The sequence below is a fragment of the Gossypium hirsutum genome, chromosome A10, assembly GCF_007990345.1.
Source record: "Gossypium hirsutum isolate 1008001.06 chromosome A10, Gossypium_hirsutum_v2.1, whole genome shotgun sequence".
In the NCBI taxonomy this organism is placed as follows: domain Eukaryota; kingdom Viridiplantae; phylum Streptophyta; class Magnoliopsida; order Malvales; family Malvaceae; genus Gossypium; species Gossypium hirsutum.
Genome location: NC_053433.1, coordinates 29,100,209 through 29,118,265, shown reverse-complemented (window position 1 = coordinate 29,118,265; position 18,057 = coordinate 29,100,209).

Here is an 18,057-nt window from a genome sequence, read left to right as displayed (position 1 = left end):
AAAATCTATTAGGATTTGAAACGGGACAATATGAAAATCTAATTAGGAAAATGAGAGAAAAGATGGTGGAGTTCTAATTCTATTGGGATTTTGTGGTAGGGAAAGATATGAACTCTAACTAGGAAAGAATTGGTTAAATTCTTATGGTTTACAAACGCTAGGCAACACATGCAATTTTCCCCAAGGCTTGTCAAAATCCCAACAAAAGAGGGAGGGGGACTCAAACTTGGGTTTAGAGAGGTTCTAACACTTTAAGCATTGAGCCTATAACTTATTATTGCTTAATTTAGACATTTAATTGTATATTTTAATTTTTGGGGACTTTTCAAATTCCCAAAATAAAAGAAAGGAATGTGGGGTTTGAACTTGGAGCCTTGAAATTAATGCTCTAACTCTTTTACTATTAAGCCTTACGCTCATTTCTTACTTAATTTTATTTTCTAATCGAATATATTTATTTTGAGGTAGGCAATTGGATTGCTGAAAATAATAAAAATATTGGAATGAGAGAAGGCTCGAACTTGGATCTCTAGGGTAGATCCACCAACTCTTAACCACCAAGTTCAAAATTATTTTCTTGTTTAATCTAAATTCTTACCCATATACATATATTTTGAGGTATGAATTTACCCTAGTTTTCCAAAAATAATAAAATGTGATGAAGGGAGCTTAAATCTAGGATCTCTAGGAATAACTACATTACTTAACCACTAGGCTAAATACTCACTTTTGTTTAAACTTTTAAAACATTTATTCTTAAAATGAGGCGTGACACTTGCTAGGGTTTGCAGCAAAAATGTAAAAAATAAAATTGATGCGAGGGAAAGGATTCAATCTTAGATTTCCAAGACACATTCATTAACACTTAACCATTAGGCCAATAACTCATTTATTTTCAAATGCCCAAAGATAACCTTTATAAATCAAGGTGTGGCCACTCTTGGTTTCACAAACCTTGATTCTACTAACCCCCCTTCTGGGATGTGACAAGAAGATCTAAAAAATCGTCAAATTTTATAATTTTTTTTAATAAATTGAATAAGTTAGTGACATTAAATAAATTAGACTACTTTTTGCCTCAAGTGCCTTAGTAAACTTAAAGAAATAGTTAGGATACTATTGGCATGTCAATGGGGATTTTTGTGTACCTAGAGTTCTTTTGCCTCTGGGCTTAGCACTGTAGTGCTCTCTTGTGTGTTTGGAGGGATGTGTTCCATTGCCTTCAAGTCTAGCACTCGTTGCTCATTTGTGTGTCCAGCGATTTGGCACTTGGTGCCCTTTAGTATGTTTGGAAAGGACGTGATTTTGTACCTAGTACCATGTGCTTCTTGGTGTGTTTTGGAGGGAGTCTCGTGTATCTGAGTCATTTCCCTAGTATTTATGATGGGATATTTGAATCAAAATATTGATAATAAGATACGCCTAAGACTATAAATTTCAAATGTACTCTAAAGTAGAATATGTTAATGGATTAACAAGTTAACAAACTATGTGTTTATAATAAGGTTACTTAGGAGCCATAAGACATGGAATTATGTTTATAGTAGGGAAACAAATAAGGAAAAATTGACTTGCATAATGAAATCATAGCCATAAGTGTAACTCACATGTGGATAAGCTAAAAAGTTAAGATAAAAAAGGCTATAGACTTAGATTGGACAATATAGGTAATCTTGAACATGAATTCTCCATGCAGATTTTTAAAGAACTAATAACTAATGAGTTGAGCTCAATAATTTGGTAATTGAACTTGAATTTTCTAAAAATAGCAAAGTATGATGAAAATGAACTTTGAATAATGCATGCTAAGGGGCTCAACATGTATATTAGGATGGGATAAGTAAGCTTATCATTGAATATTTATTGAGCTTTTTAAGCTCACGCGTTAATGGTTTAAAGCGTGTAGGTAATGGGCTTGGTAAGAATATTAAGGTTCAAGCTTGGGATCTTCGCATCATATTACGATTGAGGTTGTAATATGTTTATATTACTATTATGTACAAGGATTGGCATGTACAGACAGGGTTTAACCTAAGTTTGAAAATTTTGATTTGAAATTCAAGTCGTTTTAATGTAATTATTTAAGCTTTTTTTCATTATTTGAATCGAATGTATTTATGCTTTTTATTTAGATTTTAAATGAGTTTGGAAAATGATTTTAATGTTTTGGAACATATTGAGAAATTATGGACATGTTTATGGATGATTTTAAGTGTTTTTGGGCTGATTTTAAGCTTCAACAGCCTAGGGTTCAGCGCACTTGCCAAAGGTATTGTACCCCAATTTGGCAGACTGCCAAAGTCTATAGTAAAGAGCCCTAGGAACTGATACCTAGACTCTAGGTGCTAATGCTGTAACACCCTGAATTTTCGGGTTAGAAGTTTTTAGGTTTTGTGGTCAAGGTCCGTGGGAAGGGAGCACTATTATGTTTAGTAGCGCGTTCAAGTGATAGAATGGGCTTGCTGGTCTGGTGGTTGTGTCGGTGATAATTTGTCACGGGGTTCTTGGTTCGAGACCTTGTGTGAGGGTTTTGGAAAAGTATTCATTTTTATGTTTTGTTGGTTAAATGGTAGTTTTATTTGAAGTTAAATTATTTAATCATTTTTTTATTTTTTTATTTTTATTTTATTCCTTCTTTCTCTACACTTTTTTCCCTCTCCTTCTCTGGGTTTTTCTTTTCCTTTTCTTTTTGGAAAAGGGTTGTGTGGTGGTTTCAGCAGAGCCTCAATTTTCCTTGTCCTCGAGTCAGGTTCTGGGCACATTCGATCACGAAATAGGTGTGAGTTTCAAAACTTGTTATTTTAATTGTGATTTGTAAATTTGTTTTTAGTAGAATATGACAAATCTTGGTGTCTTTCAGAAATTGATTGTTAAAGTTCGATAGTACTGTTAAATGACGAGGAAATCCACCTGGGTTGGTGTGCTTATGAGTTTCATCGACTGAGGGTCAATTTAGTTACTGAAAAAGCTTGCTTTTGTAACACTCCTAACCTGTATCCGTCGCCAGATTAGGGTTACGAGGCCTTACCAAACATAAGCACAGTTCATCACAATCACTTATTACAAATCATGCAGAAACTTATATCGACTTCTTTATAATAATTTTGTACCCAATTAGCAACCAATCACTCATCCATATAAGTCAAGTCTGCATATACAAAAAACATGACCAATATAAATCGAACATACATTGTTAATCATATTACAAAAATAATTCATGCTATAAAATTTAACAATATCAATATCATTATCTTTTGTCAAATTAAAATTTCAATTCAATTAATATGTATCAAACCTTACCACAAGTGTCTTATAAAATATTCATACATGAGACATTTTCAAACATTACCAATTAATTAAATATAATCATGTGCATTACTAATTCAAGTGCAATCCACTATAATATCATTAATTGTTTTCGAACATCAAAGACATTTCATAGCATATCTAATCCGAATGCTCAAAAACCAATCCAAACCAAATATGCTTAGCCATTTTAACTCATCACAAGACTATGTGCATAAGACCATATTAACTTAAACCATATAGCGCATAAGACCATATTAATTTAAACCATATAGTTCTCAACTTATAATATTCACACATTTGCATTACTTAACCAAACAAAAACCAACATGATTTTTATCACTTATAAAACATATACTAATCATGCTTTAGAAATTAAACATATCAATAATATTTATTTAATCATTTTACTGATCTCATTAACATAAAACATATCATATCGCATATACTTTTTTCTATTAGCCGAACATATTAACTAACTAACATGGCATTTGAACTCTTAAAATAATCATTAATCATAATCAATTTTCATGTACTCAACTTACAACAATACATTCATTTATAAGCTTTTCCAAATGCGCGTATTACCTAAGTTGAACTATACCTCATGGTTAACTAAGCAAAATTTACAAATACATACAAGCATATCTAAATGACCGAATTTCACTTGCAACATAACCAATTCATACATTGCTCACTTGACTAACATTAATCAATTTTCATGTAATTTAGTCAAATCACAACATGTCACTTCCATATGCTATAAATCATGCCAAAATTTCATATACACAACTAAATCAATTTATATATATTCGGTCATTTAATATGACTTCCATATAACAGTTAAAACATATCCATTCTTGCCATAATAAACCGAACATACAATAACATATATATATTTATAACAATTTGACTTTTACATCCCAAATCACCAAAATTCATGACATAGGCACATATGTATTCATTTATCTATCATCAACCAAATATAACAGCTCATCACTACCATTTCCCAAACTAATAAATAAACAAATTACAGTCAAAATGTAAATCACTAATAAACCATACCCAAAACACATCCAATAGCCAAACTTAATTAACTTGAGCCGAATTATAACAACTACAAATGCATATCATACCAATTAACAATCTTACCAAGATGAGCTAATTATAAACCATACTTATCATTACTTCATACCAAATCATATATCAAGGACACCATAAACATATTTCATGAAACATAATTCCAAACATGAACTTATACCATGACAGAAAATGCATAAACATAAGCATCATTACTAGCCATTTCCACATGACTTTACATATATACAGCTTCAAAATCGACAACAACAATCGGTATCCTATACATGCCATATGTTCAAAGCTCAAGCTTTAAGAATACCGAAATAGCAATCGATAGTGTGACAGATTTCCTTGACAATCCTTGAACTCGTAACTAGCTTCCAAAATCTATAAAAAAAATGAACGAACACGCACAGTAAGCTTAAATAGCTTAGTAAGTCATAAGCAAATACATTATTAAATGAACATTAGTATAATTATTTTAAGAAGGCCGAATACTCCCAATCTCAAACACATGTATTTATAATCACAGTTAAATAATTAATTTACATTATAATATTATACAACAACACTTACCTTTATTTCCAAGCTTCATATAAACTCAAACATACCTGAATTGTTTAATTTGAACTCACATCTGGTTTTACCGTATCATTGCCCGTTGAACCATTCAGAATAAAATAGGATACTCAGATAACTCGAAAAGCTCATACAATGCCAGCATCCCAGATGTGGTCTTACGTGTAATCAAATATCGATACCACTGTCCCAGACAGAGATTACACGAAATCATATATGATGCCTATGTCCCTATAACACCCCAAAAATTTATATTTTTGGTTCTTTTAAAATTTGACACAACAGTGTATCTGCTTTAGTGGTTAAAGTGTTCTAGGAGTGTCTGAGAAGTCTTGGGTTCAAGCCTTGGCTTGGGCAAATATTTTCTTTTAAATGAATAAACCTCTATCTCTAGTCAGTAGGCTTTTAAATAAATGTTAATAAAATATAGCAAAACGGGCCTACTGGTCTGGTGGTTAAGTGGAGTGTTAAGTGCTTAGAGGTCCGGAGTTCGAATCCCCGTGTTAATAAGGGATTTATTTTGCTGCTTGTGTCGTGTGAGTGTTTGAGTAGAGTGGGATTCTGAGTTGTGGAATGAGTGGGGAGTCAGGTGGAGCATTTTTAGGAGTAAATTGGGGGAATGGGGTAGTTATCGGAATTTGAATTTTTTTTCCAATTACCGAAATTTTGTTTCTTTTTCTTCAAAAAGGTCTCTACCAATTTTCTCTTCTTGTTCTTCCTTGCTGCCGTTTTCACCTTTCTTTTACTGTCAAAATTCTTGTTTTTCTTGCCTATCTTTTTTTTTCCAAATTCTTTCCCACTCAATTTTGTGTCATTCCTCCTTTGGCTGCGATCGTTTGGTAAGTGTTAGTTAATTAAATGTGTTCTATGGTTAACTATTATTAACTGTTCGTTGACAAGTGTCATTGTTTATGCCATTTACGATAGGGTTCAAAGCCTCGTAATCACTTAGTGGAGTGTTAGTTTTTGTGGGAACTATTATTCTTCGACTGAAGGTAAAGATTGGTCGTTTTTTGGATAAAAACCTCGATTTGAGTTCGATTTTAGATCACTATATAATCGATTAAATTAGTGTTATTTGTCCAACTATAAGTTCTGGAGTGCTTGGGGAACGTTTTAGCATCAAACGATACCAGGTGTGTACCCAAAACACTAAAAACGGGGATCAGTGAAAAGCTGAAAAAGTATTCTATCGACGCCACACGGGCGTGTGGTCGGCTGTGCACGTAAGACACGGTCATGTGATGGCCAGGTGGGCCGTGTGTGACACACAGGCTCTACCAATTTTGGTCGTGTGGGCCATAGGGCGTGTAAGCCCATACGGGTATACTATACGAGCATGTGGAATGTTAGGCCAGGCCCTGTGATCTACACAGCCAAGGCCAATTTGGGCTATGTGGGCCACATGGGCAGAGCACATGGGCGTGTGAGCCTAATTTACTGATTTGTCTACTAAGGTTCCACAGGTCGCCCGAGTCGATTGTGAACCTACTGTGGGGTCGGTAAGCAATGCTTTGATCCCTAATTGACTGAATGATGTATGTATGACTATTTACTGAGCAGGATTAAAATATTGCACCGAATATATGCATGACACTATGTGATAGCAGGCTATGATTGTATGTTGCATTGAATGGGGTTGGGATGATATATGTGGAGGAAGTGTATTGAAAGGCTTTAAGCCTAATATACTAGCAGCTAAGCTATAATTTACTGTCTACTGCCGCTTTCGGTACTATTTTGGAGTGTAGGGATGGGTAGGTTGATTATATCCCCACATGGAGTGTAGGGTTGGATGGAGATGGTGTGTAGAGGCTGGCTGGGTAGGACTTATTTACTGCATAATCTGTTACTGTACTAATTACTGATATTGTAATGGGCCAAGGCCCAAATGCATGACTGCTTATGTACTAAGATGGGCTTAGGCCCGAACTGATACTGTCACTAATTCTGAAAAGGGCTTAGGCCCAGACTGAGTTTATTTTATATATTGTCTATTTGTTTGCACAAGGAAATGTACACTGAGTTTACGTAAACTCACTTCTTCTGCTTAATCTGTGCAGGTAATCCCCAGACTTGACAAACCGGTGCAGCGGAGGACTTGGCGGTGGCCACACGAACCTAAACTTTTACTTCAATTATAGGTATTTAATTTTAAATTATACTTTGGGGTAATTTTGATGTAAATTGCAGAATTTTGAGACTTTCACTTAATTCGGGTTTTTATTTATTTTCATAGATTTGCAACTGCTAAGACGTTTGAGAACTCGATTTTTAAAAAGGAAAAGTTTTCTCTAAACACGCAAGTTACTTAAAACAATGTTAAAAAGCTTCCACAATGAATTGTGTATAAACGAATGACTAGATGAGAACGATTTTGGGGTTAACAAGGGTAAACGAATGAAAAATTATTTTATCGTAACATTTTAGTTTCAAACGCTATCATGTGACATCGCTAGATTCGGCCATAGCGTCTAGGCCGGGCTTGGGGTGTTACAGTCCCAAAAATGGTCTTACACGTAAATCTCAAGTCGATGCCAACGTCCCAGACGTGATCTTACATGAAATCACATGTTGGAATTCTATGTCATGACATATGTATCCTAACTATTCCTAAGGTTTGTACAGGGCTTTCGGACGTTGTAATCCGATCAATTCAAGCTCGTAATTAATTCTCCTTATATCAAATTCAGCATATAAACAAATATATTTAATAATTCAATTCGGAACTTATAATTCATATACATTCAAAATTAACGACATTTATTGACTTATGAACATACCTCGGACAGATACAAACGAACCAGAGCGACTATTCAACAACTGTTGATTTCCCCCGATCCAAATCCATTTTCCTCTTTTCTTGATCTAAATTAGTATAAATTAGACTTATTTAATCACATATGTACTCAAATTCACCCAAAAAAACACATAAAAGGCAATTTACACTTTAACCCCTAATATTTCACATTTTTCACAATTTAGTCCCTATTTCGCAAAACACAAAATACACATAATTTCATTAAACCCTAGTATAGCTGAATTTTACTAAGGTTCATAACAGCCCATTTCTTTCATTTATTTCACATTTTGACCCCTCCATTTACAAAATTTACAATTTAATCCTAAATAGACATTTTTACCAAAAATCACTTAATTAAACATATTAATCTAACAACATATTTTTATTTTCCATCGTCAAAAAACAAAAACCACAAGCTTTATTTAATGGAAAATCACAAAATACACATGGGCTAGCTAAAACACAAAGCAAAAATCTCAAAAACGTAAAAATTATCAAAAGCTGAGCTAAACACATACCTTAATCAAGCTTAGACAAGGCCGAACCCTAGGAACTCTTTTTCTTTTCTTTTTCTTTTAAGTTTCGGCAATGTGATGGAAAAGATGAACAAGTGATGCTTTGTTTTATTTTTATTATCATTATTAACATAATTACCAAACTATCCTTAATGAAATAATATAAAAACTTAATAATGGTTGTCCACTACCATCCATACTATCATTTAATGGCCTAATTTCATTTTAAGGCCTCCACATTAAAAGAACATAGCAATATAGCACTTTAACAAATAGCAAGCCACTTTTACAATTTACACAATTAAGTCCATTTATAAAATTAAACAACCAATCGGTAAAATTAATTCACAAAAATTTCACTCATGCATTCTAACATGCTATAAACACATAAAATATAATTAAAATATTTTTTTGACTCGGATTTGTGGTCCCAAAACCACTGTTCCAACTAGAGTCTAAATCGGGCTATTACAACTCTCTCCCCCTTAGGGATTTTCATCCCCGAAAATCTTAACAGCGAATAGGTTTGGGTAATGTTCTCTCATAATATCCTTAGGCTCCCACGTAGCTACTTCAACCCTGTGTCGGTGGCATAAGACTTTCACTAAAGAGATTTCTTATTTCTTAATTCTTTAACCTCGCGATCTAAGATCCGGATCGGTTCTTCCTCATATGTCGTATCAGATCGAATCTCAATCTCAGACGGGGAAATCACATGCAATGGGTCGGATCTATATCGTCTAAGCATCGATATGTGAAATACATTGTGAATCTTTTCTAATTCAAGTGGCAACAACAATCTATAAGCAACTGGCCCAATACACTCAATAATCTCATACGGCCTAATAAATCTCGGACTTAATTTGCCTTTACAACCGAATCGGAGTATTTTCTTCCATGGAGATACTTTCGAAACCACTTTATCCACGATCTAAAACTCAATATCTTTCTGTTTCAAGTCTGCGTATGATTTCTAATGATCTGACGTTGTTTTTAGACTTTCATGAATCACTTTTACTTTCTGTTTAGTCTCTTTGATCAAATTGACTCCATGTATCTTACTCTCACTGAGCTCAGGCCAATATAAAAGTGTTCAACATTTGTGACCACACAAAGCCTCGTAAGGTGCCATTTTTATACTCAATTGAAAGCTATTATTATATGCAAATTCAATTAGTGGCAAGTATCGTTCCCATGTACCTTCAAACTCAAGAATACAACATCTCAACATATCCTCAAGTATCTAAATAATCTGTTCGGATTGACCATCCGTCTGTGGGTGAAAAGTAGTGCTAAAGTGTAGTTTCGGACCTAATGCATCTTGCAGTTTCTTCCAAAACCGTAATGTGAACCTTGGATCTCTATCCGAAATGATAGAAATAGGTACTTCATGCAATCTCACAATCTGAGAAATGTACAACTCAGTAAGCTTATCAAGTGAATAATTTGTGCGAACCAGAATGAAATGAGCCAATTTAGTCAATCTATGAACAACAACCCAGATTGCATCTTTCTTACTCGGTGACAGAGGCAAACCCGATACAAAATCCATCGTGATTCTATCCTATTTCCACTCGGGAATCATAATTGGCTGAAGTAACCTAGAAGGAACCTGATGCTCAGCTTTAACTTGCTAACAAATTAAGCATTTCGAAATAAATTCTGAGATATCTCATTTCATAGCATGCCACTAATAAAGCTATTTCAGATCATTATACATTTTAGTACTACCCAGATGAACAGATAACCAACTGTTATGAGCTTCATTTAAAATCATCTCAATCAATTCTGAATTTCTCAGAACACATATTTGTCCTCTAAATTTCAAACAACCCTCAGCAACAACCCAGAATTCTCAATCAGTATTCAAATCACATTGAGCTCGTTTTGCTAACAATTCATTATACACTTTCTAAGCTTCTCAAATCTACTGCACAAATAACGGTCTCTCTTTTAACTCAGCTACAACTGAGCCATCATAAGATAGAGCCATATGTGCATTCATCGCACGCAGAGGAAACAGAGATTTTTGACTGAGAGCATCAGCAACAACATTAGCCTTTCCCAGATGGTAGTCAATTACAAGCTCATAATCTTTTAACAACTCTAACTATCTTCGTTATCGTACATTCAGATCTTTTTGATTCATCAACTATTTCAAGCTTTTGTGATTAGAATAGATGTGACATTTCTCACCGAACAGATAGTGGCGGCAAATCTTCAATGCAAACACAATAGCTGCCAATTCTAGGTCGGGTGTCGAATAATTTTTTTCATACGGTTTTAACTGTCTTGAGGCATAAGCTATGACTTTGCCTTCCTGTATCAAAACACGGCCTAAACCATTCAAAGATGCATCACTATAGGTCACGAATTCTTTACCCGATTCTGCCTGAACTAACATCGGAGCTTCAGTCAACAAAGCTTTCAAATGATCAAAATTGTTCTGACACTTTTCTGACCACTCAAATTTAACATCTTTCTGAAGCAGTCTCGTCATCAGAGTTGCAATCATAGAGAAACCTTTTACAAACCATCTGTAATAACCAGCAAGTCCCAAAAAGCTTCGAACTTCGGAAACATTTCTCAGAGGTTTCCAATCTAGTATTACTGAAATCTTGCTCGGATCAACCCAAATGCCCGATGTTGATACAACATGTCCCATGAAACCAACTTCACATAACCAGAACTCACATTTATTAAACTTCGCATACAACTGTTTATCTCGCAAACTCTGTAGCACAATTCTTAGATGTTCGGCGTGCTTGGGTTTATCATGAGAATAGATCAAAATGTCATCTATAAACACAACCACAAATCAATCTAAATGCTATCTGAAGATCTGATTAATTAAATCCATAAAAATAGCAAGTGCATTAGTAAGTCCAAGAGGCATAACCAGAAACTCATAGTGTTCGTACCTTGTTCAGAAAGTAGTTTTTGGCACATCAGTCTTAAACTCGCAGATGATAGTAACCTGATCTTAAATCTATCTTTGAAAACACTGTAGCCCCTTTCAATTGATTTAATAAGTCGTCAATTTGTGACAAAGGATATTTATTCTTTATAGTCACCTTATTGAGCTGTCGGTAGTCGATGCACATTCTTATAGTTTCGTCTTTCTTTTTCACAAATAAAACTTGTGCACTCCAAGGAGAAAAACTCGATCGTACGAAGCCGCTATTATTCAATTCTTGCAACTGAGCTTTCAACTCTTTTAATTCAGTTGGTGTCATTCTGTACGGAACTATCAAAATTGGAGTTGTCCCTAGCACTAACTCAATGCCAAACTCTACTTCTCAGATCTGTGGCAAACCCGGTAATTCTTCAAGAAACACATCCAGGTATCTGTACACTACTGGTACTGATTCAATCTTTTTTTCAATCACTTTAGAATCGAATACATAGGCAAAATAAGCTTTACAACCCATTCTCACATATTTCTGAGCTAACATCGAAGAAATCACTGCCGGTAAACCATTCAGATCATTAGATTCAATCCGAATTATTTTATCATTCTGGCATCGCAAATCAATAGTCTTCTGTTTCTAGTTCACAATAGCATCATGCAACATTAGCCAATCCATACCTAGAATTATATCAAATTCATCGAATGGAAACAACATCAAATCGGCCGGAAAACATGAATCTTGAATCATTAATGGACAATTCTTACATATTTTATAAACCAAGACACACCGGCCTAAGGGGTTCGATACTCTAATCACAAACTCAGTAGACTCTAAAAGCAGAGTCTTACTGGATACTAAAGTTTCACATACATAAGAATGAGTCGATCTAGGATCAATCAATGCAACAACATTAATATCATAGAGAGTGAAAGTACTAGTAATCACATTTGGAGACGAAGCTTCTTCATGAGCGCGGATAGCATAAGCTCTGCAGGTGCGCGAGCCTCAGATCTAATAGCTGCGTCTTTAGTTCCCCTCTGGCTACACTCACATTACCCATGTTTTTAGGTGGTCTACCTCAAGCTGACATGTTACTTGGTCTCGTATTCTGTACTATGTTTTGCTCAGCTAACTTAGGGCATTCACAAATGAAGTGATCCATTGATTCACATTTAAAACAAGCCCGATCATTCAATATACAATTGTTGGGATGTTGTTTACCACAATGTTTACACTTAGGTTGGTTCAGTCAGATGTTACCAACACTAGCTACTGATGTAACTCTCGAGCTCATAGGTGGTCTGTCTCGATCACGTCTAGAATAGCCCGCAGTAGCCTTTGAATGGCTAAATTCATCTCAAAATTTCTTTGATGCAAACTAAAATGACTTACTTAATGATCTTTTTCGTGAATCTTTAGCTTCAAAGTCAGCCTTTCTTTTCTCTTTCCCGAGCTCTTCAGCTTTCCATGCTTACTCGACTAGTACCACAAACTCTTTTATTTCGAGAATCCCAACAAGCAGTTTAATGTCTTCATTCAGCCCGTCTTCAAATCTTTTACACATTATAGCTTCAATCAAAACACATTCCCGGGCATATCTGTTAAGTCTCACAAATTCCCATTCATATTCTGTTAAGGTTATACGACCCTGTTTCAACTTGAGGAATTCTTTGCGTTTTTGATCAATGAATCTCTAACTGATGTATTTCTTACGGAATTCAGTCTAAAAGAACTCCCAGGTAACTTGTTCTTTTGGAACCACCAATACTAGTGTATTCCACTAGTGATGCGCAGAATCTCAAAGCAAAGATACAACATATTTAATACACTCGTTAAAGGCACATGATAGCTCATCAAACACACAGATAGTATTATCAAGCCAGAATTCAACTCGCTCAGCATCGTCATCAACAGTGGCTCTAAATTTTCAAGCCCGTGTTTTCTGATTTTATCAACCGGGGGCTTATTTAATCTCATCGGATCAATAACTTGAGGTATTATAGGTATCTGAGGAGGATTAGGCGGGGGTGGATGTTGTTTAGCAACTGAATTTGTGCGGATATATTGTGTGAACCATTAGTTCATCATCTAGAAGAAAGCTTGTTTAGCCTTTCCCTCGTGGCTACTCGTAATAGGTCTAGAATCAGATTGCACTACCCTTTGAGCTGGAGCGGATGCATTACTTTCCACATCATCTGCTACGGCTCATTCGGGATCCATTTACTATAAGAAAACACATTTTAATTGTCAGGAATCATCACACTATCGCAGTATATCAATATGGCATGTATAGCTAGACTCACACGCGCTACGTTAGTCTTAGAATTGACTAAACGTAGCTCTGATACCAATCAAATGTAAAACTCCTAACCCGTATCCGTCGCCAAATTAGGGTTATGAGGTATTACCAAACATAAGCACAGTTCATCACAATCACTTATTACAAATCATGCAGAAAATTATACCGACTTCTTTATAATAATTTTTTACTCAATTAGAAACCAATCACTCATCCATATAAGTCAAGTTTGCATATACAAAGCACATGACCAATATAAATCGAACATACATTATTAATCATAATAAAAAAGTAATCCATGCTATAAAATTTAACCATATCAATATCATTATCTTTTGTCAAATTAAAATTTCAATTCAATTAATATGTATCAAACCTTACCACAAGTGTCTTATAAAATATTCATACAAGAGACATTTTTAAACATTACCAATTAATTAAATATAATCATGTGCAGTACAAATTCAATTGCAATCCACTATAATATCATTAATCGTTTTTGAACATTAAAGACATTTCATAACATACCTAATCTGAATGCTTAAAAACCAATCCAAACCAAATATGCTTAGCCATTTTAACTCATCACAAGACTATGCGCATAAGACCATATTAATTTAAACCATATAGTTCTCACCTTATAATATTCACACATTTGCATTACTTAACCAAACAAAAACCAACATGATTTTTATCACTTATAAAACATATACTAATCATGCTTTAGAAATTAAACATATCAATAATATTTATTTAATCATTTTACCGATCTCATTAACATAAAACATATCATATCACATATACTTTATATTTCTATTAGCCGAACATATTAACTAAATAACATGGCATTTGAACTATTAAAATAATCATTAATCATAATTCATTTTCATGTACTAAACTTACAACAATACATTCATTTATAAGCTTTACAACATGCGTATATTACCTAAGTTGAACTATACCTCATGGTTAACTAAGAAAAATTTTACAAATACATACAAGCATATCTAAATGACTGAATTTCACTTGCAACATAACCAATTCATACATTGCTCACTTGACTAACATTAATCATTTTTCATGTAATTTAGTCAAATCACAACATGTCACTTCCGTATGCTATAAATCATGCCAACATTTCATATACACAACTAAATCAATTTATATATATATTCGGTCATTTAATATGACTTCCATATAATAGTTAAAACATATCCATTCTTGCCATCGTAAACCAAACTTACAATAACATATATATATATAACAATTTGACCTTTACATCCCAAATCACCAAAATTCATGACATAGGCACATATGTATTCATTTATCTATCATCAACCAAATATAACAACTCATCACTGCCATTTCTGAAACTAATAAATAAACAAATTACATTCAAAATGTAAATCAATAATAAATCATACCAAAAACACATCCAACAACCATACTTAATTCACTTGAGCCGAATTATAACAACCACAAATGCATATCATACCAATTAACAATCTTACCAAGATGAGCTAATTAAAAACCATACTTATCATTACTTTATACCAAATCATATATCAAGCACACCACAAACATATTTCATGAAACATAATTCCCAACATGAACGTATACCATGACCGAAAATGCATAAACATAAGCATCACTACCAGCCATTTTAGCATGGCTTTACATATATACAGCTTCAAAATCGACAACAATAATCAGTAGCCTATATGCCATATGTTCAAGGATTAAGCTTTAAAAATATCGAAAAATAGCAATCGATAGTGTGACGGATTTCCTTGATGATCTCCGAGCTCGTAACTAGCTTCCAAAATCTATAAAACAACAAACAAACACACACAGTAAGCTTAAATAGCTTAGTAAGTAATAAGAAAATAAATTACTAAATGAAAATTAGTATAATATTTTAAGGAGGCCGAATACTCCCAATCTCAAACACATGTATTTATAATCATGTTTAAACAATTAATTTACATTATCATATTATACAACAACACTTACCTTTATTTCCAAACTTCATATAAACTCAAACATACCTGAATCGTTTATTTCGAACTCACATCCGGTTTTACCTTATCATTGCCCATTGAACCGTTCGAAATCAAATAGGATACTCAGATAACTCGAAAAGCTCGTACAATGCCAATGTCTCAGACGTGGTCTTACTTGTAATCAAATATCGATGCCACTGTCCCAGACAGGGTCTTACACGAAATCATGTACGATGCCTATGTCCCAGACATGGTCTTACACGTAAATCTCAAGTCGATGCCAATTTCCCAGACGTGGTCTTACACGAAATCACATGTCGAAATTCTATGTCATGACATATGTATCCTAACTCTTCTTAAGGTTTGTACAGGGCTTTCAAGTGTCGTAATTCGATCGATTCAAGCTCGTAATTAATTCTCCCATGCTTATATCAAATTTGACATATACACAAATATTTTAAGTAATTGAATTCAGCACTTGTAATTCATATACATTCGAAATTAACAATATTTATTTACTTATGAACTTACCTCGGACAGAGACGAATGAACCGGAGCGACTATTCAACAACTTTTGATTTCCTCCGATCCAAATCATTTTTCCTCTTTTCTTGATCTAAATTAGTATAAAGTAGACTTATTTAATCACATATGTACTCAAATTCACCCAAAAAAACACATAAAAGGGCAATTTTCACTTTAACCCCTAACATTTCACTTTTTTTACAATTTAGTCCTTATTTCATAGAACACAAAATACACATAATTTCATTAAAATCTAGTATAGCCGAATTTTACTAAGGTTCATAGCAGTCCATTTATTTCATTTATTTCACATTTTGACCCCTCAATTTATAAAATTTACAATTTAATCCTAAGTAGATATTTTTACCAAAAATCACTTAATTAAACAAATTAATCTAACAACATATTTTTTATTTTCTATCATCAAACAACAAAAACCACAACCTTTCTTCAATGTAAAATCACAAAATACACAACCAATTTAAAAATTCAAGCATGGGCTAGCTAAAACTCAAAGCAACAATCTCAAAAACATAAAAATGATCAAAAACTAAGCTAAACACATACCTTAATCATGCTTAGACAAGGCCAAACCCTAGGAACTCTTGTTATTTTCTTTTTCTTTTAAGTTTCGGTAATGGTGATGAAAAAGATGAACAAGTGATGTTTTGTTTTATTTTTATTATCATTATTAACATAATTACCAAACTATCCTTAATGAAATAATATAAAAACTTAATAATGGCTATCCACTACCGTCCATACTATCATTTAATGGTCTAATTCCATTTTAAGGCCTCCACATTAAAAGAACATAGCAATATAGCACTTTAACAAATAGCAAGCCACTTTTACAATTTACGCGATTAAGTCCATTTATAAAATTAAACAACCAATCGGTAAAATTAATTCACGAAAATTTCACACATGCATTCCAACATGCTGTAAACACATAAAATATAATTAAAATATTTTTCTGACTCAGATTCGTGGTCCCAAAACCACTGTTCCGACTAAGGTCTAAACCGAGCTGTTACAATTTTCAGGCTGTTTAGGGGTGTTTTCGTGTGTTGGTTCACATGACCGTGTGGAGTTAGGATTTAGGGTTTCTGGGAAAAATTTGGTTCCACACGGCCTAGCCACATGGTCGTGTGGTTGATTTGGGGATTTTTATCGTTTTTCACACTACCGTGTCCCTTGGGAACACGGGCTTGTGTGTTTAGAAATTATGGTTTGAGCAATTTAGTGCCACACGGCCTGGTCACACGGTTGTACGGCTAATTGGGGATTAGGGATCCACACGGGCGTGTGTTTTCGACACACAGTCGTGTCTGGTGGGCACACGGGTGTATGAGACCCTCACATGGCCGTGTCAGCCCTGTATTTAAATTTAGTGCAAATGGACAAAAAGTTACACAGCCTATTCCCACGGCCATGTCCCTGGTCTACACGGGTGTGTGCATTAGTCACACGGCCATGTGCCTTTCTTCACACGGGCGTGTGCCTCTACCACACGGCTGTGTGCCCCTTTTTGTACGGGCTTTTGTCCCACACGGCTTAGCCATTTCCACACGGCCAAAGCACACTGGCGTGTGGTTTAAGTCACTTAATTGGTTCTATATGCATTTTTTATCTGAATGTGTGTTTGTGTTGGTGCTCTGACCTTTAGCTAAGTTTAGTGAGGGTGTTCTAGGCTCGATATCTGTGTTGATTGTATGTGATATATGATTTTGAATCTAGTCTGTGGGGTATGTAGTATATTTGTTCCATCTGACTGACTATGTAAATGTCTTTGTTCTCTGAATTCGTGTGCATGCATACACTTGCATAAAGTTAAGGATTTTGGGTAGGTTTATAAAGAAAAGGGAGTCTAATTCTGATCTGATCTGGTAGTTCTACTGTAATTTATCGTACATCGATTTATCGCACTATACTGCATGTACGTCAGCTTTGCTGCATATTTTTATCTAAGTGACTTAGTCCATATTTTTTGTGTATAGGGTTGGATGGGCCCTCGAGGTCCTATGTGGTGTGT